This window comes from Sus scrofa, chromosome 13 (assembly GCF_054392235.1).
Source record: "Sus scrofa isolate SSC_HxYL_T2T_F1_AM1 chromosome 13, Sscrofa_HxYL_maternal_Yorkshire_Landrace_v2.0, whole genome shotgun sequence".
Classification (NCBI taxonomy): Eukaryota; Metazoa; Chordata; class Mammalia; order Artiodactyla; family Suidae; genus Sus; species Sus scrofa.
The window spans coordinates 222,146,191-222,168,723 of NC_139395.1; the positions used below are offsets into that span (position 1 = coordinate 222,146,191).

The 22,533-nt window shown below is 56.1% G+C and overlaps 1 long non-coding RNA gene across 1 annotated transcript; it reads right to left on the reverse strand.

Moving 5' to 3' along the window:
- Nucleotides 1-15,838: 15,838 nt before the first annotated feature.
- On the reverse strand, nucleotides 15,839-22,382 carry LOC146397922 (uncharacterized). The gene is made up of 3 exons (XR_014825277.1): nucleotides 22,307-22,382; nucleotides 19,276-20,086; nucleotides 15,839-17,722 (listed from the first exon to the last, which is right to left on the reverse strand). It is a non-coding gene; the product is annotated as an uncharacterized LOC146397922 (long non-coding RNA).
- Nucleotides 22,383-22,533: the final 151 nt, after the last annotated feature.

Here is a 22,533-nt window from a genome sequence, read left to right on the forward strand (position 1 = left end):
GGCCCTGTAACTGCTCCCCTAAGTGGCCCTGGCCCCCCAAAGACCCTCACCTTGTGCGGGTGCATGACCTCCTGCCTCACTGTTTGGGATCAAAAGTTCTGGACTGAGCTGGGGGGGCAGCCGCTCTGTTAAGTGGAGACTCTGGAGCTGGCCGTGGTGCTGAAGCCAGGGCCCCCTGGGCAGGGCCACCAAGGCGGAGGGCAGAGTTAGGTCCACAGTAGGGCTGCACTGGGGTCATGCCAGGATGAGTGAAGGAAAAATCCCATCTGAGACCCTAGCCCTGAAGAAGCATCACTAGTCAGAGCCTCCCACGGACCTTCTGGTGGGCTTCCAGGCTCAGTGCCATCCCAGGTGCCAGCACCTACTCGCACTACAGGAAAACTCACAAGCTAAGAAACAAATTTAACAGCAGCCCACCAGAGCAGGTACTGTTCACAGCTGCTTTTTTCAGATAAGTAAAACAAAATTAGACCTAGGATTTAAATAGCACCTTCCAGCTTCCCTTCAAAGGGCTCAGAGCAACACTTGGAATTAACTAAGCCAGTTAAACTTTTCCAAGCAGCACAGCAATTTGGGAGGACATCTCAGAGGCACCCTGGTGTATCTGACATCTGATTTTCCAAGCCCATTATAAGGGAGGGAGTAAAAAGGGAAGATCCAACCACAAGAAACCACAAAATCTCTTCTGGTGAACAGAACCATCCTGACGTGACTTGCACTTCAGGAGAGATCTGCAGAGCGCTCAGCCACCGCAGGAGCTAATCTCCCCTGTGGGATTCCCAGGACAGAGAGCAGTGCCTTCGGGTCAGTCCTGACCCAGGCCCCCTGGGAAAGGGCCAGCCCGGGGCTTTGGCCTTTTGTCAGGACCACGGTTAAGGCAGAGCGGGCAGCCACAGTGTGTCAGAGGAGCATGGGCTTCAACTACGCAGCCCCAACTCTTTTTAAAAAATAGCTTTAATCGGGAGCTCCCATTGTGGCTCAGTGGCTTAATGGCTCAACACTGTCTCTGTGAGGATGTGGGTTCGATCCCTGGTCTCCAGTTAAGGGTCCGGCTTTGCCACGTGTTGTGGCGTAGGTCAAAATGGGTTCGGGTCTGGTGTTGCCATGGCTATAGTGTAGGCTTCAGCTGCAGCTCCTATTCGACCCTTGGCCTTGGAACTTCCGTATCCTGCAATAGAAAGAAGAATGATAAAGTAAAAGCAGCTTTATTGGGGTATGTTCACTTAGCAATGTCATGTGTACAATTAATGGCTTTAGTGTATTCACGGATCCGTGTCAACATCACCGCCATCAGTTTAACGTTTTTATCGCATCGGAAAGATCCCCCTTCCTGGGGACAACCAGGAGGCACTTGCAGCATCAGCATAATGTTTGCAATGGCTTCAAGCCTCAAAGCACAAAAATCCTATATTGTTAATGCTGCTGAAAAAGCACCCTCATTTTCGGAGAGTAGTAAAGAACCAAATTATACACCCCAAAGGGGGAAATCAGGAAAAATTTTCAAGGAAAAATAAAAAGATGTCCCTTACCCTTTAGCTACCAACCTCTTATCCTCCCCCCGCCCCCGCGCTAAGAAACCACCAGTCTACTTGCTGTCTCTACAGAGTCGCCTGTTCTGGATTTTGACATAAACGGAATCACGCAGTCGGTGGTCTTTGGACTGGTTTGGGGTCAGCCAGATGAGGACTGGCTTAGGGGCCTTCCTCCGGGGTCTGCTCCTCCAGATGCCAACCCCGCTCGGGGCCCCGCCCACAGGCCCTGCCACCTGGTGGATCTCCCACCCACACCCCCTTGGCTGGGACTCACCTCCTGGCTGTTGCCCCAACACCCCAGGGATGCCCCCTTCCATGTGCGTGCCCTCTGCTCCGCACCGCTCATCGCTGCCTGCATCCTGTGTGTTTACTGACTCACCAATTTATATGCTGACTCCCCCCCGATCCCCCTGTATGCCCCCTTGACCCTGCAGCCTTGCAGGGTCAGCCCAGGAAAAGCTGGGGCAGAGGCCTCTTGCCGCCTCTCTTGGCCACACGCTGCATCCCTCTCACCTGAGGACCAGCTGCCCGGCAGTTCCCGGGGATGCTCCCTCTGCGGGTGAAGCTGCTGCAGCTGTGAGCCACTTGGTTCTTGACGTGACTGCGATGACGTGGCCTGTGGCTTATGCCAACACGTCTTTCTTGCTCATGAGCCTGTGGCTGTCTGTGGCTTGGCTGCCCCTGGCTGGGCGGCCAGACGTGGGCTCCAGTGGGACTCAGCTCCATCCCATATGCCTTCCTTCGGGATCCTCTCGCCGTGGGGAGGTGGGGGACGCTCCTTTCGGAAACTTGCCGCCTCTGACAGCTCAGCCCAGAGCGGGCCGTGCTCTCCTCCCCGCCTTCCACGGCAGGCCTGTGGCCACGCGATGTCCACTCTGCTCATGGGGAGGCCAGGCGGGGAGGGTTTGTGGACAAACAGCACAGGGTCCTTGAGGTGGCTGCAGCTGACCTTGAACAGCGACGTCTGGAGGACAGGGGGCGGGGCCAGGAGGTGGGAGGCATAGCAGGTGTTTGTTCCCGCCCGACAGATAACGCCTGGACCCCAGAACCCTGACTCCTTGGATTTGTACTCAGAACCCCCCGGGGCCAAGCCTCTAGGATGCTTGGAGAAGCAGAACGATGCTGAGGAGCCAGCGGCTCAGGAACCAGGAGGGTACTTGGCACCTTTTTTTTCAGATTAAAAAATTTTTTAATTGAAGTATAATTGGTTTACAATGTAGAGTTAATTTCTGCGGTACAGCAGAGTGATTCCGTTATATGCTCTTTTTCCTATTCTTCTCCGTTACGGTTCATCTCGGACATTGAATGCAGCTCCGTGTGCTGCACGGGGCCTTGGGGTCTAATCTGCGTTCAGTGCGTCATACTTTGCATCTGCTAATCCCAAACTCCCCATCCGTCCCCGCTCCATCCCTTTCCCCCGTGACAACCAAGAGTCTCCTCTCTGTCTGTGAGTCTGTTTTCGTTTCATAGATACGTTGATAAGGGTCGTATTTTTTCCGGGGGGGAGGCGTGATAGAGCCATTCAGAAGTCCCCAGGACAGGGGTCAAACCTGCCCCACAGCAGAGACCTGAGCCTCTGCAGTGACCACACTGGATCCTTAACCCGCTGTGTCCAAGACCCTCCTATGCTGTATTTTAGATCCACACATAAGCGGTGGTGTTAGTCTCTCTCTGACTCACCTTGTTTAGTCTAGTCATCGCTAAGCCCATCCAGGTTGCTGCAAATTTTGAGTCTTTTTTTTTTTTTTTTTTTTTTTTTTTTGCCTTTTTGTCTTTTTAGGGCTGTACCCACAGCACATGGAGATTCCCAGGCTAGGAGTCGAATCAGAGCTGTTGCTACGGGCCTACGCCACAGCCACAGCAATGCCAGATCTGAGCTGCGTCTTTGACCTACACCGCAGCTCATGGCAATGCCAGATCCTTAACCCACTGAGCGAGGCCAGGGATAGAACCCACCACCTCATGGTTCCTAGTCAGATTTGTTACCACTGCACCATGACAGCAATGCCTCGCCTGAGGCTTTAATCAAGGGGCCAATCTGAGAAGCCTTACTGGCCAGTGAGACTGCAGCCCAGGAGGGTGGCAGTGGAGTCCCACGTGTCTGCTGGGCACCTGCCATGTGCCAGGCCCCAGGAGAAGCACTGCACCCACATCAGCTCGTGAACTCCCAACTGTGACCGGCTGAGGCAGGTGCTGTCATTGCTCCATCCTACAGATGAGGAAACTGAGGCTTCGAGAGGGTGAGCGCTGTGTGGGAGCCCCCAGCAGGCGGACTTGGAGTCCAGGCTGGGCCCCAGGCCTGCCTGCCCCTGGAGTGCGAGTCTGACCACTGGGTGGCCCCCGTGGTGGGCACAGCTGGGGTCTAGGAGGGTCAGGCTCCCATGGCCTCACAGAGCCACTTCCTCCTCCTCGGGAGGGTGCCCCCTGCTGCAGGGCAGGCCCACCCGTCTTCTGGTCCGAAGAGGAATAGGACGCGGTGGCGTCTCCCCACCTCGTGGACTGGGTGGCAGAGGAGACGGGCAGTGAGTGCAAGTTGGAAAATCAGGGGCCAGGTTGTTACCGACTTGGCCCTGGGGGTGGGGGTGGACCCCCGCTGACCTGCCTGTCCACTGCTGCGAGGGCTGGCAGGACCGAGGGCTCGGGCCTGGAATGGGGTGGTCACGGCAGCTCTGTGCCCTCCTCATTGCTCCTCACACACTGGAGTTGGGACACAGGCTGCCAGGAAGCCACCTCGGGGTCAAAGAGACCCACGGTTCAGACCACCTGCCCTGCCCTGCGAGGCCCTCGCTCACAGCATCCCGTGGGCCCGGGGATCCAGCTGCTTCAGGGCCAAGGCCTCTGCCTCCCTCCTGGTGCCACCTGGGCTCAGCAGGCCTGCTGGGAAAGCCCCGGGGCCATCACCGCCAGAGCCTGGCCGGCCCCCGCCCCAAATTCGGTGCTGAGGCACAGACGAAGGACCTGCAGGGGTGTCCGAGGGGGCATGAAGTTCACCCTCACGGGCCCAGTCTTTCGGAGGAGAAGGGGTACCTTTGCGGGTAACTGCTGGTGGCTCAGAGCCAGGGAGGCGCTGGCTGGGGCGAGGCTGGGGGTGTTCCCACTCGTGGGCAGGGGCCTGGCACGTTGAACCTCCCGTACCCCGGGAGGAGCCCTGCTGGCCCAGGTGTGGGGCCCAAGGGGCTGCAGGAGGGGTGGGTGTGGACGCCGCCGCAGCCGGATCCCCTGGGCCCTGGGCCCTGAGGACCCGGCCCCGTTACGGGCTTCAGGCCGAAGTGACCGCTGCCTGCGTCTGCGCCTCCCTTCCTTCTTAAAGGTCTTCGGAAACATGTTCGTGGAAGTGAATCACAGCCCCTGTGGCAACCAGTGTGGCCATTCCTCAGAAACTCAACATAGAATTTACCATAAGATCCCGCAATTCCCCTTCTGGGCGGAAACCCAAGAGAAGCGAAAGCAGGGACTCGGTCGTGTTTGTCTTCCTGTGAGCGCCGCAGCATCGCTCACCACGGCCAGGTCGGTGGGGGGAGAGATGGACGGAGAGCGCCCCCCATCCACCAATGGGACAGTCTCCAGCCTTCAAGAGGACGGACGCTCTGACCTGCGCGGCAACGCGGATGGACCCGGAGGACGTCAGGCTCGGTGACACCAAAGGACAAATTTCGTGTGACCTGCTGGTAGGAGGTCCCTGGAGGGGCCAGATCCATGGAGACAGAAGGCAGTGGGGAGGCGGGAGGGTGCCGGGGCTGGGGTGGGGGTCCGTGTTTCACGGAGGCAGGGAGTCTGCTGGGGCTGGGAATTCCGGAGATGGACGTGGTGACGGTTGTACCACGTGGCAAGGGGACCAGCGCCCCTGGGCTGTGCGCACCTCCCAGGGGCCGGGACGGTCGGTGACGTGCCAGGGATGTTCCGTCCCAGCGATGGGTAAAGACGCTCCGGAGACCCGCTCTGGCGGCCAGGGCGTGTACACTTTCCCGAAGAAGGGGGACGGACGGCGGCTTTTGCATCGGAGACAGCCTCTTTGTCCCTTCTTTCAGGGCGCTGGACTGCTCACACTTTATGGGCAACAGTGGTTGATTCTATAGACAGTTTTTCACTACAGATTACATTACAGTGTTACAAGTGCATTGGTTAACTAGTACATGGTGTAGCAGCTAGGCATCCTGTTTTAAGATCCTATCTTAACTAAGCTTAGTGAGTACTTTGAAGAGGCCATAAAACACAAGAATTTGGCATCACAAACCTTGTTTGTAGACTGGTGCTTCTCTTCAAAGCATTATGGCAGGGAGACAGTGTAAGTAAATATAAACCAACTTAATTAAACTAGCTATCACTAAAAAGCTTTTAAAATCAAAGACAAAACTCACAGCTAGGTTTTTTGGATAAGATATGGCTAACTTCTATGGACCTCATTAAAATCCTAACTCTAAAGTTTACCATATAACTAGTTAATAGATAAACACTATGTTTTAACTAAGTTGGATTTAAATAGGGGAAAGTCCTTCAGGATGAAATTCTTATTATATTAGTGTTGTAATTTTGTTAAATCACGAATCACCAAGGAAAATAAGAATAATAAGTACATAATCAGGAAAGACTGAGGAAAACTGAATAACAAATAAAACAGCAGGAAAGTCTAGGTCACCCGAGAAACAATCCATGTTCTCTGGCGCAAACATGGAAATTGTTTTCCCAGGAAAGCCCCAATTCTCCCCCATCAGCATCAAAGTGAGAGCCGTGCAACCTGAGGCCTGCCCTCGGCCTGTACCGTGCAGGCAGGCTTTTACCCTGACCAGAGGCCCACCTTCGGCTCCCTTTCTTGGTTAGGAACCTGCCTTCAGGTTTTTCTGCCATCAGGGAAGGTCCTTTTTTGGAGTCCCTGCATTTTCTCGGCTCCCCGCAAAGAAGCAGCAAAACAAATTGGCGGGCGTCCCACGTGCTGGGGGCCCTGAGTTCCACCCCCCCGGCCCCGTAAGCACGACCGCGGTGTCCTTTGGACGGAGACCCTGGAAGCTCCCAGAACAGCTTCCTGGGGTGGGCTCGGGGGCCGACGGGGGGAACCAGTCCGAGTCCATCTGGAGGCACGAGAACGGACTCTTGTCTGAAAAGTGGTCGAGACGCTAGAATTTCTGGTTTCTGCTGTCCGCGCCTCCATCCTGTCCCTTAAAGGTTCACAGGCCCCCCTTCCCTGTTCCCAGGCCCTGAGGACCCGCGGCCCTGGGCCCCTAAGTTCTGCGCAGGAGAAAGGGGACCTGGCCTGGACGCACAAAGGCGACACGGTCGGAAACTGTGACAATGACGGGGACACCCATGTCCCCATCGACACGGCTCCTTTGCACCATGGCCCATCCTCCAGGCAAGGGGTGAGCACCTGGTGGTGCAGCCAGCACCCCGGGAGCCAAGGTCTCAGGCGGGCACAGCCTTGGAAAGCAGCACAGGGAGTGTTTGGCGGCTGAGGGGCGGACAGGTGGCCGAGGTGGCCTCACCGTGGCCTCAGGGTCAGGGACTCGGAACAGTCTGGGGGGGGGGCAAACCTGGGCCCTGCAGGAGGGCCCCGGGGAGGGCCGGATGGAGGATGGGCATGCCCAGGCGGGAGCCCTGGCCCCGGTCCTTGGCGGTCCAGCGGCTTCAGCCCTTTCCATGATCCGGTGTTACCCTGCGGACTTACTTTCCTCAGTGGGGACGAGGGGCCAGGGGCTGGAGGCTGGAAGTTCGAAGTCAGGGTGTCCTAAGGGCCAAGCTCCCTCTGAAGCCCAGGGAGATCGGGTCTTTGCCTCTTGCAGCTTCTGGTGGCTCCGGAAGCTCCTGGCTCGTGGCTGAGCTTTCTCATCGCGGTCCTCTCCCCTCTGTGTCGGTGTCTTTCTTCTGCTTCTTACAGGGACGCTTGTCGTTGGATGCAGGGCCACCGGATAATCCAGCGTGACTTCCTCCCGAGATCCTTAGTTATATCTGCAAAGACCCTTTCCCCCAACAAGGTCACGTTCACAGGGCCTGGCAGTCAGGAGGTGCACGTATCTTTCCAGGGGCCACCATTCACCCTCTGCACAGTCACAGGATTCAGACCTGGTCCAAAGTGACCAGAGCCAGATGCTCCCCAGACAGCGAGCTGCTAACAGATGACCTGCCTTGGGAGCGGGGACTTGGCGCCCTGGGGGTGCTTTTGTCTAAGACGACCTGTGCCCTGGGGGACCTCAGTCCTGGGCCAGCTGACAAGTCCCAGAGGGGACCCCTCAGACCTGGTGAGACCTGGCTGACTTGGCACTGCTGGCAGGAAATTGGGGTGTCCAGGAACCTCGGGACAGGGGGGAAGGGCAGGCGTGGGCAGCCGCAGGCTCCATTCCCCATCCGGCCTGGGGTCTGAATCCGTCTCTTCCACCTCGACCTTTTAGAGCGTGCTGGGGAGGGAGGTCTTGCCTGGAGGGGGAGCGGGGGGTGAACCGGAGAGGACTGTCTCACTCCAGCCCTTGAGGTCAAGGTCTTCTCGCTGACCTTGAAGAGTGGAGGCTGAGGATGAACTTGTTGGAGGTTTGCCTGCCTTGAGGGAGGGGCGAAGGCCCAGGGGACCAGGGCAGGTGAAGGAAGAGGGCCTCCAGGAGTTCTAGCCGTTAACACACCTGACTAGCATCCATGAGGATGCAGGTTCAATCCCTGGCCCCCCTCAGTGGGTTAGGGACCTGGTGTTTCCCTGAGCTGTTGTGTAGGTTGCAGATGCGGCTTGGATCCTGCATGGCTGTGGTTGTGGTGTAGGCCAGCAGCTACAGCTCCAATTGGACCCCTAGCCTGGGAACCCCCATATGCTGCAGGGGTGGGTTTGAAATCAATCAATCAATCAATCAATTAATGATGTTTGTGAGAGCAAATGTTAAATGGATATCTGTAATTTTATTTCGCTCAAGACAGCTTGTAAATTGTCTGTATATTAAGTTTTGTGAACTAAACACCACTGTCCCATTGGATCCGGTGGTAAAATGAGATCGACTCCCCCCTCGGGGCGCCCCTCCGTGGGCCACGAGGAGCCCTGGGGCAGATCAGCGCTGAGTCAGGGAACAGCCGCCAGGTGGGGGCACGCTCTTACCTGCTCACAGGGGCGCCAGGTGCGGCTGCAGGTCCGGCGATGTGCCCACGCAAGGCTGAGGGGCACCGTGCCCAGCTAGGGCCCGGGCCCGGGAGTGCAGCCCTTTCTCAATAGGTGGCAGGCTCCTTATATTCAGCTGCAGGGTCAGAAAGTCTCAATGACCAGGCTTTGATCCCTCTACAAATCAGGAATCCTGGACACCCATTCACATATAAGGGGGACTGGGTGCGGCCGTCTAGACCCTCGTCTGAAGGTTGCGATTGACTGGGTGGTGCGGTTGAACTGGGTTTTTTAAAAACAGTGTAGTTGATTTACAGTGTTGTGTAACTGTGTCTCTCCCATCCTACCACCAGTCCCTTACCATCCGTGCGACCTCGTTTGCACACAAGGTCACTGCCGGTGTCATTAGCTAAGACAAGGTCACTGTGGCATAGAAGCCTCTAATCCAGGATGGCTGGTGTCCTTAGAACATGGGGAGACGTGGGCTCAGGGACAGGACTGTGCCCACAGTTACCACTGTGTGAGATGGAGGCAGAGATTGCGGTGATGCTGCTACAAGCCAGGGAGCCCCAAGAATGGCCAGCAGCCCCCAGAAGCCGGCAAGAGAGCCTGGAACAGATCGTTCCCCAGCAGCTCCGGAGGGAACCAGCCCTGTGGCACCCCGATCTCCGACTCCCAGCCTCCAGATCTGAGGGAAGATGCGTGTCTGCCGTCCCTGCTCCCCGGTCTGCGGGGCTTGGTTACGGCAGGCACCCTCGCCACAGGCTCGGCTGGGGGCTCAGCGCAGAGCCGGGCCGAGCCGGGCTGTCTGTGACAGTAGGGAAATCAGCAGGTTTGGAATGGGAAGAGAAGGGATAGAAAATTTTGTCTTCTCACATAACTCTGCGCCCTGGGTTACTGAATTTATTTACTCGCGTATTTATTCCTTTAGGCCGTGCCCGCCACATGCAGAAGTTCCTCGGCCAGGGACTGAACTGGAGCTACAGCAGCCGCCAGGGGACTCCTCTTTTTGGTTCTTTTTAAGACAGCCTTGAGAGCAGCGGCTCCCAAAACTCAAGCATGCCTCGGATTCCCCGGGAAGCCGGCTAAAGCACAGATGGCGACGCCCCATCCCAGGGCTTCTCATTCAGCGGGTCAGGAATGAGGTCAGAGAGTTGCTTAATACCCAGGTCTTGCCGCTGGGGCTGGTCTGGGGTCCACCCTTTCAGGACAGTTAATATATAAATAATTCAGAGCGTGTCCGTGTCCTGATGGCCTCTTCTCACCAGGCTGGGCTGCGCTGGCCACGCTCACCCCATCACCAAGTCCCAGGAACCAGCCAGAGATGGCTCCAAGGCGGCAATGGATGCTCAGGAGCTGAGAGGCGGGCTGTCTGCTTTGGGGGACGGTGGGACCGCCTGGGTCAGCCCCTCTTTAGCTTCCCTCTACTCCGCCTCTCTTCCTTCTCCCTCTGTCCAGCTCCCAGACAGAGCATCACACTCAAGCCTGTCTCAGCTCGTGATCCAGCAGGACAAGGAGCCCAGCCTGGAGGGCCTGGACCACAGGGGGGAGGGATTCGGGGGAATGGAGGGAAGAGGAATCCGCAGCAGCCGCAGGGTGGATGCTGAGGGGCTGTAAGGGAAGGTTTGGGAGGCCTGAATGGCAGTTAAAAACATGAAAATAAAAAAGTAATAAATGGGCAGGAAGGATCCCATTGGGGTGAAAGGAAACACACCTGCCTCACTCTGAAGCTTGCACGACTCAGGAAATTTATTCAAAACCATTGAGCTGTAGACTCAAAATGGGGCAACTGCCTGTTATATAACAGATGTCTCGATAAAATTATAAATAATGTTTTTTAATGAGGCTATAGGAGTTCCCTGGTGGCTCAGCAGGTTAAGGATTGGGTGTTGTCACTGCTGTGGCTTGAGTCACAGCTGTGGCGTGAGTTCAATCCCTGGCCTGGGAACTTCCGCGTGCTGCAGGTGTAGCCAAAAAAAAAAAGGTTTCAGTCCTAACTCTCAGCCAAAGGATTGGGCTCAGACGGACACATTTTTGTCCCTGTCTTGTGTTAACGCCACACAAGTCGCATCTGGCTCTTGCTGTGAGGACAGGAGCTGGCTTGTCAGCCTCTGTCAGTCTTACTTTAGTCACCAGTGAAATGGGATTACTGTTTTGACCCACAGGGGCCTGTGAGGATGGAAGAGGCGCAGGCCGGGGCGGGGCCCGCCTGGATCCCAGGCTCAGGGAACGGCGGCTGCTGCTGGTGTCGTGTCAGCGAGGACCCCACTGTGAACAGGAACTGGACGGTGTCTGGGGCTCTGACTCCTTGGGTGTCCCTGGTACCTTCTTCGAGAGGGGTGTGTGTGTGTGTACTGCATATGTGTGTATTGTGTGTGTGTGGGGAGGGGGGGGCTGCCAAGGCCAGACAGCAGGGCTGGGGTGACACAGAGACGGGCACAAGCCCCTAGTCTGCCGTTCTTTCTCCCAGTGCTCTGCTTCCTGGCATGTTCCCAGCCGTCCTTGCGGCTCTGGGACAGGCCACCGTCCCCACAGGACGAGGCTGTCTCTGCCCGATGGCAGTGCTCACCTCCCCTGCCCTGCTCTGTCACTGCCTCTGTGCCCCCTTCTCCACACCTCTCATGTCGACAGGCCCTGCAGGAGCCCCGGACGGGCAGACACCACGGGGAGTCTGCCTCTCCCCGCCCCGGTCCTGGCTGGGCGAGCGCGTGCTGTTCCTCGCGCTAAGCCTGGGCTCAGGTGGCAGGATGCTGTCTACACGGAGGGGGGCAGAGGGGGTGTGGGTGGAAGGGAGTCTGGGGCCCAGCTGTGACGGGCAGCAGAGAGAAGCTCCCCCCTGGTTCCTGATCCTGTGAAAAGCCAGCCCAGGCAGCGTTCCTAGCCCGTAGTCTACAGAACTGCCGTCCTCAGAGCAGTGATGCAAGCAGCCTTCCAGTGGAGTTAGGATAAATGAACGCGACTGGTTTTCATTCCTTTTTAGATCAGCATTAAGGCAGCTCGGATGCTCAGAGCCCTTTAATAAGCTCCTCGTAGCTGTAGAGTGACATGGAAACGTAAGGTGTTCGTTTGACCTCCGTCGTCGATTTCAGAAGGCGGGACCTTTCTCCGTGTGAGACGCAGAGAAGGTCGTGGCCGCTGGGTCAGCTGGGCTCAGCTGGGCCGTTCTTCCGCTGGCTTTGGCATCTGACGTCCGCTGGCGGTCAGGGGCGTCATGACTGGTGGTTGGCCGGCAGTCACCTGCGGCGACAGGGGTGACTGGGCTGTGAGCCTCTAGGCACCCACGGGCCGGCCACCCGTGTGGTTGCCGAGAGCAGTGGGACAACCAGCCCCACGTGCAAATCCTCTAAAAGCCACTTAAAATTTTTCATTTATTTTCAATTCTGGTAAAATACGTAAATGTTATGGTTTGGGCCCTTTTAAAGTTTAGTTCCGTAGCTTCATTCGAAGACATCCCGGACTCCCTTTGCTGTAGTCCCCCCGCCAAAGCCGGTCTCGAGAGCAGCCCACGTTCAAGGTCATGGAGGATCCCACTCTGAACGGCACTGGGGTGTCTGTGCCCAAGGCCACAGCTGGGCCGTGGTAGCACCAAGTGGGACGGACCATGGACCTGGTTCCCCAGGGGGTGGCTGAGCCAGGTACCAGAAGGCCACCTTCGAGGAAACATGGCCCAGGGTGGCCTTTGTGTCTAATGAGGACCCTGTGTAGTGGCAGCGGGTGGCAGGCATGGGATACAGGGGCTTCAGCCAGTGGCTGGAGCTATGGATCCTGGTCCAGTGTCCTGGGGAGCATGTCCAGTGAGGCAGGTGGTGAGGGTGCCAGGGGCTGGCCTGGCACTGGAGGGGTACTCCCGCCAGCCTGGGAGCCGACGCAACATAGGCACTGGGTGAACACCAGCCAGGGCCCAGGGCAAAGCCCGCCATGTGCCCAAAGGGACAGAAGAGGGGCACAGGTCCCTGCCAGGGTGCCCAGGCAAGGGTCAGGTGACCCGTGGGGGCAAGAGTCCTACCGCATGGGCAGCCTCTGTGTTCCCTGGTCCCGGGGGAGCAATCAGACGCACAGGCATTTGGTATGTGTGTCCAGCCAGGCCATGGGCAGACCTTATAGAGGCAGACCTAACCTTCACACAGGCACACTGTCATTGGAACCAGGGCCTCCCCCTTAATACAGACTATGACACAAAGGACGGCGGTGTTGCCTGGAGGATGGCTTCACTCCCGGCAGGTGCGGCGAGGCCCCAGCTGGGCTGGCGCTCATGGTCAGAGTCAAGAGGCCTGGGGCCAGCTGGACCCCCCGGCGGCCCTTCCTCTGCAGACGGCGCGGCCCACTTGGTCCTGAGAGGACCCGGCGGGGTTGGGACTGCTGTTTGTTCAGGACGCTGGCCAGCGACAGCTGCGGTTTCTCCTTTCAGCCTCGGGACTCTGCACGAGGAGGTCTGATTCCTGGACTGCTCAGAGGTCCAGCACACCTAGGTCACAGTTGCGGCGCTGAGAGTCCTGGCGGGGATCTGGCGAGAGGCGGGGCTGCCGAAGGGGCAGAGGCCCGTCCCTGGGGAGGTGGGAGGGCGGATGGGCCCCACATCCCGAGCGGGCGTCCTGCTTGCGGACCAGGAGCCAGCAGACAAAGCCCCTCCAGAGGGCTGAGGGGGGCACTGTCCCCCCTGCGGCGGGGGCCTTCCCTTCCTGTGCCCTCCATTTCTCTGCCCAGGGCGACTGGCCAGCTCTGAGCCGGGGAGGTTTTTCCGTCAGGGGTGGAGGTGCTGCTCCTTTTCCTTTTATTCAAATTATTCACAAGGGGTTGAGCAAATGAGCTCTCCAGCCAAGGGACCCAGCTTGGACACTCCCGCCTGCGTGACCTCAGGCAAGTGACTCAGCCTCTCTGTGCCTCAGTCTCGACACGTGAAAACAGGGCACAGGAGTCCCTGCGTCACGGTGATGTGGGGGCACTACATGAAAACATGTAGCATGGTGCTGCACGTGGGGGGGGGGGTGCCATTGTCATCAGCATCATCGTATTATTATTATTATTTGTCTTTTTACCCTTTCTGGGGCTGCTCCCACAGCATATGGAGGTTTCCAGGCTCGGGGTCGAATCGGAGCTGTAGCCACCGGGCTGCACCACAGCCACAGCAACGTGGGATCCGAGCTGCATCTGCGACCCACACCACGGCTCACGGCAACGCCGGATCCCTAACCCGCTGAGCAAGGCCAGAGATCAAACCTGCAACCTCGTGGTTCCTAGTCGGATTCGTTAACCGCTGCGCCACGACGGGCACTCCAGCATCGTCGTATTATTATTACACGATGATGCTCGGCCCCATCCTCACTCGCTGGCTGGCAGGGGCTCTTCGGTAGAAGGTGATCCCCGGGCAGTTGGGGGGGGGCTCGTGCTCGCATGCTGCTACCCGTGTGCCCGTCTTCTCTTTCCTATGAGATTCCAAACTCCCTTCGCAGTCCATTCCCTGAGGGTGGCGGCCCCAGCTGAGTTCGGTGCAGAGGGCGGTGGCGGACGGTGGCGGAGGGCGGTGGAGGGTGGCAGACGGCAGGAGCAGCAGAGGCCCTGCTGACCGGGACCTTCGGGTTCTCCGTTTCTCCACGTGGGGCCACCTCTGCCTCCACGACGGCGGCTCTGGGCATCATCTCCCGGCCTCTTCGTCTGTACAAGATGTGGGCTACTTTAAATGCCCTTCGGCGTTACCTAAGTGTTACGTGTCCATTGCCACGAGGAAAGACAGGGGCACTCACTTAAAGGGCTGGGTGCTGGGGAGCAATGTCTTCCCCAAACTCATTCACTGATGTTGTGTGTTCAGCATGTGTGGCGGGTGACTGTCTGGAGATGGGTCTGTAAAGGGGCTCAGGGGAGATGAGGTCACTAGGGTGGCCCCGATCCAACATGACAGGTGTCCTTATGAGAGACGCGAGCAGGACACAGACATGCCCCGAGGGACGATCCTGTGAGCAGCTGGGAGGGGACGGCCGTCCACACGCCCAGGGGGAGGCCTCGGGGGGACTGGCCTGCTGACGCCTTGATCTCCGACCCTTGGAGGACAGCACCGTGAGACCACACGTTTCTGTCGTTTGAGCCACCGAGGCTGTGGTCCTTTGTCACCGCAGCCCTGACACACGTGGGTGAGATGCGAAGGGAAGAGAAGGCTCGTCCGGGGGAACCCTGGCCGAGCTCTCCGGCGGAGGCCCCGCTGCGGAGCCGTCGGAGCGTGAGCGCAGCTCTGCATCTGCTCACACAGACAGCGTGCAGGTGGTGGCGGGAGCCAGGCCCCGGCCCCCGGCGGCACCAGCCCTGTGACAGCAGGCTCGAGGGTCCTCCGGAGACCACCACACCCCTGCCCACCAGTTCTGACAGAACTCACTCCATTTCACAGGGCAGGGGGCACCCGAGGGCCCAGCCCCCTGACCGACACCAGCCTTGAGGGCAAAGAACATAAACGGACGTAGTTTGCAGCTCCCCGGGGTCCCGTCTGTGGCCCGTCCTCAGGCTAACGACTGGGTTATTTCCTGATGTGGTGTCATACGGCTGATGCGGCTGACGCTGAGCTGGCCTGCAACGCCCTGGGTGCTGTGGAGACCACCTCCTCCAGGAGCGACGGGCACTTCCCACACCCCTCTTTCGACTTCCGGAAGCAACTCTTCTTCTGTTTTTCTGAACATTTAGATTCTTACAATTTTGTTCCCAGGCAAGTCATGCCATGGGCTTGCATCTCTGCCTAAATCTGCTGAAAGCGTTCAGTGGCCGTCCAAACCCAAACCCCTCGAGGCACTCCCCCTTTAGACTAACTCAGTGGAGGGCTTTTTTCTGGAAGCAGTTCCTTGAGCCCACGAAAAACAGTGGTTCAGGGCTCTTTTTCCTGTTTTTCAGGAATTAGGTGGCATATTGGGCCTGTGAGATGAGTTTGCTTTCCTACGTGCATTAGAAACACCAAATTGGGAGTTCTTGTTGTGGCTCAGTGGTTAATGAATTCGACTAGGAACCATGAGGTTGCGGGTTCGATCCCTGGCCTTGCTCAGTGGGTTAAGGATCTGGCGTTGCTGTGAGCTGTGGTGTAGGTCACAGATGTGGCTCAGATCCTGCGTTGCTGTGGCTCTGGTGTAGGCCGGCAGCTACAGCTCTGATTTGACCCTGAGCCTGGGAACCTCCAGATGACGCAGGAGTGGCCCTAGAAAAGACCAAAAAAAAAAAAAAAAAATTTTTTTTTTTTAAATAAAGAAACACCAAACCGGAAGAGGTGAGTTTTCAGAAATGGCATGCACTTTTTTTAACCTCAGGAAACAATTCAAAAAACAATTTGGTGCCAAGGAAAAAAAATGAAAGCTTTTGCTTGGGTGTGTGTGTCTGGGTGGGGGTGGGGGGTGGGGGAGGGAGACCCTCCTTGGAGAGGCCCTGCCACCCCGCTGCGGACAAGCCTGCCCAGGGCGGCGGCTTCCACCCTCACAAGGAAGGTCCACCCCTGGACCGATCTGGAGACCTGAGGCCTTCGGGTGGGAGGCACGTGCGTGGGCACAGGATGCCACCTTGGTCTCCGCCTGGATATGATCAATAAACCATCTGTGTGTCCGGGCAGGCATGTGAAGAGATGCTCCCCATAGCTAATTACTGCAATGCAAATGAAAACCACGAGTTGCCACCTTACACCAGTGAAAACGGCCGTCACTAAGAAGCCTACAAACACTAAAAGCGGGAGAGGGTGTGGAGAAAAGGGAACCCTCCTACACCGATGGTGGGATTGTAGGCTGGTGAAGCCACTGTGGAGGACAGCATGGAGTTTGCCCTTAAAAAACTGAAAGTGGAGTGGTCGCATGATCCAGCGATCCCACTCCTGGGCATATATATCTGGAGAACATTCTAATTTGAAAAGATACATGCACCCCGGTGTTCACAGCAGCAGCACTATTTACAGTAGCCAAGACAGAGAAGGAACCCAAGTGTCCACTGACAGAAGGATGGATAAAGAAGTTGTGGTACATACAGAGAATGGAATATTACTCAGCCGTACAAAAGAATGAAATAATGCTTTTCGGCAACATGCATGAACCTGAGATCATCATACGAAGTGAAATAAGTCAGAGAAAGACAAACGTCATATCATTCATATGGGAATCTAAAAAATAGTACAGGAGCTCCTGCTGTGGTGCAGTGGGTTAAGGACCTGGCATTGCTGAAACTGTAGGTCACGAGTGTGGCTCAGATTGGATCCCTGGCCCTGGGGACTTCCACAGGCCATGCGTGCCACTGAAAAAAACAAAAATAAAAACAGTACAAATGAACTTTTTTGCAAAACGGAAACAGACTCACAGACATGGAAAACAAAATTCCAGTTACCAAAGGGGAAAGTTTGCAGGAGGGATACATTAGGAGTTTGGGATCAGCAGATACAAACGGCTGTATGGAAAATAGACAAAAATGCCTTACTGTTTAGCTCAGAGAACTATATTCAACATCTCGTAATAACCTATAATGGAAAAGAATCTGAAAAAGAATATATATATATATATACACACATACTTATATCTGAATCACTTTGCTGTACCCCTGAAACTAACACAGTATCATAAATCAGCTAAACTTTAATAAAATAAGCAATACAGATGAATGATAGCTATAAAGTAATCTAAATAATAAGAATAGAAGAGGGTTTTAAAAACAGTATTTGTTTCTTTCTTTATTCTGGCCATGCCCACAGCATGCCGAAGTTCTGGGCCAGAGATCAAACCCGTGCCATAGCAGTGGCAGCGCCAGATGCTTAACCGCTAAGCCACCAGGGAACTTCTAGAAGAGAGTTTTATTCAAGCCCAATTGAGGACTCCACCTCGGGAGTGCAGAGTCTCCACCAGGGAAGAAAGGCTGGATTTCAGCGGTTTTATACAGGTCTTGGCAGAACCAAGAACAAACATGAAACACGACAGAGGTTTAGCCCTTCAGGGTTTCAAAGGAGATAGATCAGCACACACTGTGCGTCAGTGGTACAGCCTGGGCATCTCAGAGGGGGGAACTTTATCTTTTCTGTTTTTAATTAAGTTACTTTGCTTTTTAAATTTTTGTTTATTTATTTATTTGTTTATTTATTTATTTGTTGTTTTTAGGGCCGCACCCACGGCACATGGAAGTTCCCAGGCTAGGGGCTGCATCAGCACTGCAGCCGCCGGCCTACACCACAGCTCATGGCCACGCCGGATCCTTAACCCACGGAGCGAGGCCAGGGACCGAACCCGCGTCCTCATGGATATTCGCCGGATTTGTTACCACTTCACCACAAGAGGAACTCCTTAATTTCGATTGTTTAATTAAAGTATCGTTGATTTACAGTGTTGTGCTACTACATTCTATCTCCTGGGATGGACCATCGTGGCAAGAACATTAGAAAGGGAGCGAGTACGAGGGGGAACTCACCTGAGAAGGAGGACTAGCCTTTACCCTCATCTTCAGAATAAACACTCGGGACTCTTCTGGACGAGGCATCGTTTTCTTTGATAAGTAAAGCAGGCGTCACGCACGTCCGAAAGGCCGCAAGACAGATTGTTCTAGTTCATGTCAAGTACGGGCCCGTCATGGATTAGCCGGGAGGGCTTCCTCAAACCCCAGCGCGTGGAAATTCCTTCCGTTAGTCTGCGAGCTGGAGCGCAGAGCCCGGGGGTGCCCGGCAGGCAGCATTTCTAAGCCAGGTGAGGGTGAGGGAGGCAAAGGGCCTCCAGGCAGGATACACCGAGTGGGGTTACAGTGCAGACGGCTTGGGGGCATCGGAACGCCTGTGAGGGATAAAGGGGGGTAGCACTGCACCACCGGGACTGAGTCCTGGAGCGGACGGCCCCAGAGGGCGTCCAGCCGTGGGCAGGCATGCCCTGCACCCCTCCCGCTCTCCGATGTGCCCCCCTGCCCCCTGTCTCTGTCCCTCGGCCTGCCCTCGGGCCCAGCTGCCCGCCCGCGTGTGCCCGACTCTGCCCTGACTACAAGGATGCTGGAGCCGTCCACAGCTAAGAGCTCAGCAGGCCGTGCGCGGGTCATAGGTGCCCCAGTCCCTATGCCAGGACAACCACACATGGCAACCGCTGTCACCCACACACAGCTGAGAGGGGCACCCACTCTCATGGCTAGTACGAGGTGCAGCCGGATTCGAACCCAGCACTTCAGCCCCGCATGCACGGCTTCCCCATGCGCTGAACGATTGCCCGAGGTCTGTCCAGGGCTGGGCACTGGCTTCACCGCTCTTGCGACCTTGAATTCGACCTGCAGGCTGGTCAGGCCAGGCTCCTCGCGGGAGCCCCCTCTGTATGGCGTTCGACAGTGACGCTCGATGTCTGATAGAGGGCAAGGCGCCTGTGTGCCTGCACGTCTAGGCTGAACTCCAGGAAGGGTCTTCGTGTGTCCTGGGGCTTCTAGGAGTCACTCTGCTGCGAAAAATCCTTTTGCAACTTTTGCTCTTGTAGAAGCCTGTATTTAAGATACATGCACACAGGCGTTCCCATCGTGGTGCGGTAGTTAACAAATCCAACTAGGCACCATAGGTTGCGAGTTCGATCCCTGGCCTCGCTCAGTGGGTTAAGGATCCAGCGTTGCTGTGAGTTGTGGTGTAGGTTGCAGATGTGGCTCGGATCCCGAGTTGCTGTGGCTCTGGCGTAGGCCGGTGGCTACAGCTCCAATTAGACCCCTAGCCTGGGAACCTCCATATACCGCAGGAGCGGCCCAAGAAAAGGCAAAAGGACAAAAAAAATAAATAAAAAAAAATACGTGCACACATACTTAAAATAATTTGTCTCTTGAAAATATTGCATGTATCATCCTCTGCCTACTATATATTAATCAAAAACCGACAACATCTTCCCATCCGAGAGTACTGTTAATATACTGGAATTAATATATTTCCAGCAAAGCTATCGTCTTCAGTGTGGTACATTTTTGCATCTTGGGTAAATACAAAGTTTTACCTTCGATGCTTAGAAATGCAGGAATTAGCCCCAGGGCCTGTGGCTCTCTGTGGGACCGTGGGGTCCCAGCGGGGATCTCCCTTGACAGAAAAGGAAGCTAAGACTCGAACTGGCAAGGTCTTGTCCGAGGTCACAGGCAGGCTCAAGTCTGGGCTCTCAGTCCCCCAGCACTGGCAATGACCGATGTCCAGGTCCAGCTGCTCCAGGAGCTGTCCAATAGCTGTCCCCCTCACCTTTGCTCCAGGCATCTGAGCCGGGCTTGACAGGAAATTCCCAGTGCGAGTGTCTCAGGCCGGAGAAGACCCCTCCGGGCTCAGGGGGGAGAGCGGCTGCCTGCCATTTGATCTTGGGGTCCCCTCTCGGGCTCTGGCGACTTATGGGTGGAGTGGGATATGCGCAAGGTCGTTATGCGAATGAGAGCGGATAATGAGCAGGTGCCTACTTTCCTTGTGCGCAATTGCGGCAGAAATCACACCCACGCAGGACGCCATCCTTCCTGTGGTCACGAGATGCTCCATCCCCGTGGCCAGGCTGCTGGTTCTGCCGCCACGGGTAAACTGATGGGAAAGATAAGGAGCTTTGCTGGGACTCGGTTTCCACAAATGGGAAATGAGATGTCAAATCGCCCTACCACGTGGCCTTGTTTTGAGAAGTAGCTGAAATCATAGCTCAGTACAGCTTAGCAATGACCACAACTCAATCGGCACACGGGCCGGCACAGCACCCAGGCAGCAGCGAAGGGCTGCTTGGCCGACCTCCAAGTTCCCTTCATATGTTTACTCTGTTCATGGCTCGAGCTGAGCTTTTCCAGAGGCAAATTTCTACTCAGCTCTGGTCTGAATGATCACAGAATCAAACTGAATATAGATTAGATTATTGCCGACCCTTTGTGCTGTTGAGACAAATACTGTGTTTCGAGCTGATGGAAAAGCCCAAAGTGATGATTAAGGGGCCATCCGGTGTCTAAATGATGAGGGCACCTTATTAGTGTTTAAAAAGAAACGGGGAAACGTGTGTATGTGATACATTTAAACTTTAATATAATAACATGTTCCCTAACCTCTGCCCAGCCAGTAAGTCTCATGTTTATCCTTCCAGAAACTTGTAGATGTGTACGTGCACATATTGCTTTTTAATACAAAAAGAGATCATTATACACCCATTGCTTTGCATCCCCTCTCTCCCTTTTTTTTTTTTTTTTTTTGCTTTTTTAGGGCCGCACCCGCAGCATATGGAGGCTCCCAGGCTAGGGGTCCAATCAGAGCTGTAGCTGCCGGCCTACCACAACCACACCCACACCAGATCTGAGCCGCATCTGCGACCTACACACAGCTCGGGGCAATGTTGAATCCTTAACCCACCGAGCTAGGCCAGGATTGAACCTGCGTCCTCATGGATACTCGTCAGATTCGTTTTCGCTGAGCCATGACAGGAACCCCATCTTCTCTTTTTGATTTTAGCAATTCTGAGAGATTATGTAATATCTGCATGCATAAAATTACATTAGAATGTTGAATGTTTTAAAGGAAAAATATTATTGGAGTTCCCTGGTGGGGTAGGGGTTAAGGATCCAGTGTTGTCACCGCTGTGGCCCAGGTTCGCTCCCTGGCCTGGGAACTTCTGCAGGCCACAGGCGTGGCCAAAAAAAAATTACTAAACGAATATTCTAGAGTTCATTTAACAAAGTGTCTGTTGGCTGTTTCAGGGGGTTTTGGTAAATATGTGCTGTTTCAGAACGTCCTGTAGACACATCTGCTGGTGGCTATGGGAATCTTCTGTAGGATACATGACTGACGTAGCAGGGCAGGGGCCGAGGTTTTACAAACATTAAATTTACATGAACATTGCAAACCATACCTTCTTGTTCAAGGATAAGGGAATTGTGAGTGGAACAGGTGCAGGTATATTTATTTTATTTGAGTCTGGGTGTTTCCTGAAATAATTTGAAGAGGCCTAAAATAAGGCAGGTTAGACAGCAACTGTACCTGGTACTGTAAATAGCTTTCAGATGAAGCCTTGGGAGCTCCCAGACCCAGCCTGGACCTGAGGACCTGAGCAGGTGGCAGGACCCGTGGAGGCACCGAATGGAGCTGGCCACTGTGTACAGCTCAGCGGAGGGACAGTTCTGCCTGGCCCGTCCCTTCTGCCAGGTGCCTGTACAGCACACCTGACTACTCTCTTCTTCCAGGAGGTGACAGCTGCCAGTGACCGGAGGCGAGCGGTGGAACTAAGACACCAGGTCATGGCACCCCCCCCCCCCCTTTTGAGGAATATTCCTCCAGGGTCACAGACCAATACCATGTTGTCAGCTGGGTGCCAACTATAAATAAGTCCAAGGGGCTCTGCTTGGGTTTGAAACAGATGCTAGAGGGACAGCCGCCCCCAGGACCGCCCCCTTCGCCGCCCCCCTCCCCCTCATGACCCTGCCGGAACCGTCGACGGGGGGGGGGGGGGGCATCTCCTGCCTAGCAACAGCGCCAGGGCCCGCAGCGAGGCCCGGTGGAGATGGGGGCGATCCAGGCGGTGGAACTGCCCGTGGTGCTGTCCCGCTGACCCCGTGTGCCCCACCCCCCCAAGCAGTCCCCTTGCCCCTAGGTCCCCCGTCTGCGACCCGACCGACCCCCTCCCTGTATCCTCCGTCCAGCCCTGCGGCGACCTCCCAGGTCCTTCACCCCACGTGCCCCGCCGCCCCGAGCCCGCCGGGTCCTCCAGCCGTGTCCGTTACTGGACCCGGGCCAGTCCCTTCCCGGCTGCTGGCGCCCCGCCAGGCCACCCACCTCAGTGTCTCCGGTCCTCCATGTCCTGTGTTCCCCACTGCTGTCCCCCTGTACCTCCCTGTCCCCTTGACTCGTCCCACCTCGTATTTCCACCCCCCCCCCCGCCCCCGCCCGTCCCGTATTCCCTCACTGCTGCTCCGGGTACCCCACGTCTCCCGGCGCATCTCCCCTACGTGTCCCTCCCGCGCATGTCCCACGTCCCCTGCATGTCCCCCCGGCGTGGCCCT